A 7,312-nucleotide genomic window follows, 5' to 3' on the forward strand; every position below is an offset into this window, starting at 1 on the left:
GCTACATTGCATCCTGTATATCCACATGAGTGTGTTGATTGATACATTCAGTGGTACTATAGGATATCTCATCATCGGATGAACCCTTACGTTGATGCATATGTTGATGCTGGTCTTGGTCCTAGTCATAATGTTGGTCCTAGTCATGATGATGGTCTTGATACTAGGTGTACACGGTGTCGCAAAATTGGTGGTCTTATACAGCAGAGTTTAGATTTACATGTGGGTGGTCCTGAAGATCAGATGCGTGTCTTATTAGAGAGAGCTTTACACATTTCTAGAAGAGGAGATTATCAGTAGTATTATAGTTGTATTATTCAGACTTATTTATGCGTGTCTTGATATAGGTGTATTATTCAGACTTATTTATGTGCGACTTATTTATTAAGACTTATTTATTTTATTATGCGTGACTTATTTATTTATTATGCGTGACTTATTTATTTTATTATGCGTGACTTATTTATTTATTATGCGTGACTTATTTATTTTATTATGCGTGACTTATTTATTTATTATGGGTGACTTATTTATTTTATTATGCGTAACTTATTTATCTAAATTGGAAACAACATATATATCAAAAGTGTCAATCATCTGCCAAAGACATGTAATATAAATTATTTTCTAAATCTAATGAACCCCAATATTGTAGACGTCCTGCATAAGCTATAGCCCATGATGTAGACTCATCACTACGGTGCTTCTTCCAATGTCATGCAAGTGGAGGTAACAGACATGCAGTTTTCAATTTAACTTGAACCTAATGACTTTCATTAACAAAACCAATGATGATAACACGATCACGTGATAGATCTCCATTGTGTGCTCCCCTCAATGGGAAAAAAGTCAAACAAAAAGTTTTTCCCAATGTAACAAGAACGAGATTATATTATGTTGCTATCACGTAACCCATATCAGGAATAATCACCCACTTCTCGTTGGCTTGGTTTTCCAACTCAGTTACAAGTAAAGAGTCTTCCACTTCTTGCAAACGTTCCTTGAATAATGCAACATATAAATCAGGTTTGGACTTAATCTCTGTATACAACTGTCGACGCACAATGCTCCAGTATTCTTCACCATGACCAAGTAAAGCAGCAATAACACGATATCCACAGTTTCCATCTTCTTTAACATTAACTATGTCTTCAATATATGGATGAATTAAAGGAGGAAACTCGTCGAAATATTTTCTAACTTGGCTCGTCATAGGTGCTTGCTGAGATAGTTGTTTGGATGCTTGCTGGGAGACTTGTTTGGATGCTTGCTGGGAGACTTATTTGGATGCTTGCTGGGAGACTTGAGTATCAACATGCTCAAAGTATGAAGGGTCGCGATATACATCAAATCCCTTCGGCTTATTGCCTTTTTTTCCTCTTAACACCACATTTTGTTTTGATCTTATCTAGTGGTGCACACATTGATGTTGTATCCGGATATGCTATCTCACGCAACTTGCTCTTTAATGCCCGCCTTCCAGCAACATTAAGTGTTTTCCAAATTATATTAATCTCCGATGCAATGTCCAACTCTGAATCATTTTCCAACTTTTCTTCCTCTTGATCACTATTCATGGTTAATTTCCTCCAATGTATATGAACAACATCTAATGGGATTGGAACACCTTGCAGCTTGTATCGTGCTAACTCACATGCACAAGGTAATCCATGAGTGTTTCTAAGTATACAACAACACACACCTTTGTCGTTACCGACATAGCTGACTCTCTTGTATTCATGAACAATATCAGCTAAGGCTTTCTTGGATATAATCCAAGTCAATTTCTCATAGAATTGATTGTTGTGTATATGCTCTTTGTGACCCTTACTTATCTCAAATGAACCTTTTATCTTAATAATTTGAAACTTCAACATGTCATTCATACAATTCCATGTCTTACAAAAATCTCCTTTACTGTGTTACAAAAATTTCTTCAATTACCAATGAGCAGACTCAACCCTAATATGTAAACAAAAAAAATATTTGACATTATTTTAATAAAAAATTATATCATGCATGTTTAATCCTATATAAGCATAAATATAAAACAAAATGTGAAGTTTTAATGACATACCTATTAGTCGTAGTATTTCCTAGATGCAATACTCAATTGGTCTATACTTCAACAAATCTTTCCTTATGAGGATTCAACCATGTGTCTTTGACGTAGTCAAAGAAAATAATATTATCGACACATATTTGCTCAAACATTTGCAAAAGTTCCTCGTACTACTTCTCTTAAGAACAGTAAACAATTTTCTTCCACAACTCAAGAATGGGTTCTTTCTTATCTTTCTGTAATATATATTGTTTGCATTTGACTCCAACATTTTTGTTAATATGAAGTTGACAAAGTAAATTTGTTGAAGATGGAAATACAACTTCAATTGCATTCATTAAAGCAAGTTCTCTGTCAGTCACGATTACTTGAGGAAATGAGGTGTTTGAAACAAACAACTCTTTTAACTTCTCTAATGCCCAACAAAAGTTGTCTTGACGTTTAGAATCCATATAAGCAAATGCAACATTAAATGTCAACCCAATTGAAGTTACACCAACAATTTCAAACAATGGTAACCTATACTTGGTTTTGTAGGTGTTGTCCATGATCAATACAAGAGGGAACCTGTTCAACAAAGTTATGGAATCGAGATGTAACAACCATTTAAAAATAAATAACTATTTTATTTGTTAAATTAATAAGAAAAAATAAATAACTAGTTTATTTGTTAAATTAATAAGAAAAAAAATGCATTATTGTAATATTTGGACAAAGGAAGGGTAATGGCATAATTTCAGCTATACATCTCAAATTGTAGTAAGTTGTTTTCTCACTTCGTAAAACATTATCCCTTTCTTCTTTTTCTCACCGATCCCTTTCGTCTTCGTTAGTGTCCTTCATCCTCCCAATCTTTATCTTCAACCTCTTATTTTCCTTATTTTCCTTCATTTTTCAAATCAGTTAAACCAAAAGCTTTTAGGACCATTTTTAAACATGCATGTCTCATCTGTTCATAACCAGATTCAACCAAGGAAACAACCAGGGATAATAACCCAAAAATGAAGAACTTGAGTTTCAGGAAAAAAGGGAGCTCAACAATCAATCTAATTAGAACGTATTCTCCCTTATCACAAACTGTGAGTTCCTATCATTCTTCATTTAAGAAATTTCTCCAAAGAAGTTTTTGTTGAAATTTCTTTCAATTAGATTGTTAAGAAATATTTTAGGTGCATGCATTTGATTTTATTTACTAATGTATACAAATTCTATTTTTTTATCCCAAATATTCAATGCATGAGAGGTGTTTGATGAAAATACTGCGATAACGGCTGCAGGAGCTTTGTGGTATTTAAGTTTGGTTTTCTAAATAAAAATAAAACTATGTAAACAAGTCTTAGAATCAGATTTTTCATGAATTATTGATTTCAAATTTTGAGATGAGACCAACTATGTTGTGTTTATAGGTGAGTTCTTTTTATTAAAGAGTTTTTGTTGTTGTTGTTGTTACGATTAGGGATTTCATTTTCTGGAGTTGTTGAAAATAAGTTAGAACGTAGGCCGTTGTTTATGGTTGTGAATGAATTATGTATTAGGAAAAATTTAATTGTATGTGCATCACTAGATTTAAGGTGACTACGCTTGTCGAGCACGATTTATGCTTGTTACCGTTGTTGTTGCTTCTGATGTGTGTTTGTGAAATTGTGTTATGTTACGCTAATTTCGTTTAGAATGATGATTTTAGGTGCTGAAATTTTTGAGTGAACTATTTTGGATTATTACAGATTAGGAGAATTAGAGTGCGATGAAATGAAATTTTGCATATAGGTGTTTTTTTAAAACTGCATTCAAATGATTTTTTCATGACTTTTATGTTGTTATTAATTTCATGACTTTTATATGTTTACTATTTTTCATGACTTTGATGTGTTACTAATTTCATGACTCCAATGTTGTTTTTATATTCTTGACTATAATCTTTATTTTGAAGTAAGGACTTAGGATTAAATTATTATGAGTTTCGTATATCACCTAAAGTTATTTATAATTGTTATGAATGAATAATGCATTTTATATATGACATAACAAGTGCACTTCATACAAAATATTTTAAGTTTTGTACAATATCATTAATCACATCATGCATAACCTTACTCACAGTGGGACATTTAGGTTATTCCAAGCATGGAATAACAGGTAAAGGAGAACAATCAGGACGCTGATTGGGGTTTGACCAAACTACCTTTACCAATCAGGACTCAATATCTTGGTGACCCTCACTAAGATATTGAGCGACTTTTTCCTTATTCCAAAGGAAAAGATTTGAGGTCATGCATATGTTATTCAAAATAATATATATATATACATATATATAAATAGACATGTATAATAATAATAATAATAATAATAATAATAATAATAATAATAATAATAATAATAATAATAATAATAATAATAATAATAATAATAATAATAATAATAATAATGATTGTTTTTTTCTTCTTGAGATGTATAACCACTTTTGTATGTTTTATACACTTTTATGAAAGAAACTCTTTGAGGTTGTTTTCCTCTTATTTATAGGGCTCACTGAGATATTTTATCTCATCCCAATTATTATTATTTTTTTAGCAGCTGGAGGAACATGAGACATGAAAATTAGCATCAGAAGATCAGTTCCAAACTCCTGGACTTAGAATTTGATTTTTTGTTTTGTTTTATGATGTAATCAGACAATCGTAGTTTGTTTTCAAGATGTAATATTTTATGAATCTACTAAACATGTTGTAAACTATATTTCTGAATGTAGTTTTCAGTTATGATGGTGATTCTAATTTACTATTCATTATTAATTACCTCTGTTTTATTAAGGTGTAAGGGTCCAATTATCATATTCTAGACAAATGATAATGGGTCTTACACTGGGTGCGTCCAAAACATATATCTCACAACGTTGGAGTCTCCATGAGTCATACTCCAACAAGTATACTTCTCAACTTCAAGTAACTTCAACAAATGTTGCATATCAGTTCTAGGTCCTTTCAAATTCTTCCTGTACGTACTTCATCGCTTGTAAACTTGATAGATATTAGTCACATTCTCTGTATCTCGATCTCTCAAAGATGACAAGATGTGTCTTGGTGCAACGTGATATTTTGTCAGCTCGTCAACATGTTTCTTATCTTCTTCTTTTAAGCGTCCCATAAATGCATTATTCTCAAAAGTAGCTACTAACTCATGGTTGTGAAGTCCACACATTAAACTAATAATCAATCCTTCAACATTTTTCAGTGGTCTCGATCTAAGTTTAAACGGACATCCACACATTTTAGTTGAAGTACCTGTGCTATTTTTATTTGACTTATATTTTCCACCTCTATTGCAACCAAGAATTAATTTTGACTTTCTTCCTCTCTTTCCGGTCTCTACGTCAGATCGAGTAATGATAACTGCTACTCGGTTTTGTCGGCCGACCTCTCTTGCCCATGATATGACAGCTTCTCGTGACTCAAAAATTTGATCAGTTGTCAATGCTTCAGTTAAATCTATATATACTGGTTGTGTCTTTTCCATCCCTATTTTCAAAATAAATAAATAAATAAATAAATAAATTAACAACTACCGAATTTTTGAAATTTTCGGGTCGAAATATTAACTACCGGAAATTTCAAAAAACTAAAATTTTCGGTGAAAGAATATAACTACCGGATTTTTCAAAATTTTGAAATTTCCGGTAGCTACCAGAAATTTGAAATTTCCAGTGTTGTAATTTTAACTACCGGAAATTTCAATGAGCAAATTTCCGGTATTACAAATACCTACTGGAAATTTAGTTATGAAAAATTACCTACCGGAAATTTAGTTGAGAGGGTGAGATTTTGAAGTAACTTTTTTTTTACCACTCACGTGAATGATATTTCAAAGGATAATATTGGGTTTTGAACAAATTGGGGGGTACAAAAGCTAACTTTCATTGTACTACCTTTAGTCCCATTCACAAGAAGAAAAATTTAAACCAATGTACTCTTTTATTGTTAATTTTTTTTTTTTACTTTTTTAATATATACTCTTATAGAAAAATATAAGATATCAAATACCCACTAATAATATTAAAAAGAATAAATATATTAAATAAAGGTAAAATATAATTTAAATAATAAATAAATTTTAGAAGTTGTAATTTTTTATAGGTTTAAATATATTTTTGGTCCCTGGAATTATAATATTTTTTATTTTGGTCATCGTAATTTTTTTTTTGGTTTACATCCCTACAAATACAATTTCAATTTCAATTTAAAATAGTCCTTGAATTGTTACTTTCGCTACAAAAACTAGTAGCTGACAAACTCTGTTAAGTATAATTAAATAATTATACTTATTAAATTATATTAACCTAAATTAAATTAAATTTTTTTAAAATTTATAATAACATTTTTTTTAAATTGAACCCTAACCTCTAATATAATTAAAATATATTGTTTCTCATCGTTGTTCTTCGTTGTTTCTCATTGATGATTTTTCGTTGTTCCTCATCGACGACGTATCGTATCATCGATGGTGAATGGTGGTGGTCACGAACTTTTGTACATTGCTTGTGCTTAGTTTGCTATCGTGGTTTATCTCTGTGATCTTATTTTGCAAATGAGATAAACAACTGGTGTTGGAGCAACTCATGCGTGCATGTTAAAGGTAATGTTATTTCATCTTTGTTTTCTTCTTTTTGGGTCCAATATGTAACTTCAATGTTTTCGTTTATTCTACTATGATTTTTTATTTTTCTATTTGTGGGACCAAAACGTGTATTTACTTTATTTTCGATTATTCTAATGTTATTATTGTTTGATGGGATGAAATGTTTGTCTTATTGACATGCATGTTTTTTTTACTCTACAGAATGAACATTTCGGTTAGTTTTCACTATGGGGGTAAGTTTGTGAAGGATTTGGTTTTGTATTACATAGAGGGTAGTGAGCACGTGGTTCATGGGATTGATGTCGAACAATGGAGTTATTTTGAAGCTGTTGGAATTTTGAAGGACTTAGGTTATGATAACTCCAAGTATAGGTTATGGTGGGAAAATAATGAAGATGAAAACTTTAAAAGAATAATGGATGATAGAGATGCAAAGGTTGGTGAACATGCTATGAAAATGAATTGCAAAGCTCAGTTATATGTTGAGCACTTTGTAAAAGGGTTGTTTGGATTAGAACCAGGAATAAAGTTGGGGCAGTCTTCTGGGGTGTTAAATGGTGTTGCAGAAATTGATGTTGACGATGATGAAAGTGTTAGTGACAATCACAATAGTAAAAA

General features: G+C 31.1%; 1 long non-coding RNA gene across 1 annotated transcript; it reads left to right on the forward strand.

The window, feature by feature from the left end:
- The first annotated feature begins 2,803 nt into the window (after positions 1 to 2,803).
- LOC113784394 (uncharacterized) lies at positions 2,804 to 4,830 on the forward strand. The gene is made up of 2 exons (XR_003470434.2): positions 2,804 to 3,141; positions 4,634 to 4,830. It is a non-coding gene; the product is annotated as an uncharacterized lncRNA (long non-coding RNA).
- The last annotated feature ends 2,482 nt before the right edge of the window (positions 4,831 to 7,312 follow it).

This window comes from Cicer arietinum, chromosome 1 (genome assembly GCF_000331145.2).
Source record: "Cicer arietinum cultivar CDC Frontier isolate Library 1 chromosome 1, Cicar.CDCFrontier_v2.0, whole genome shotgun sequence".
Lineage (NCBI taxonomy): Eukaryota > Viridiplantae > Streptophyta > Magnoliopsida > Fabales > Fabaceae > Cicer > Cicer arietinum.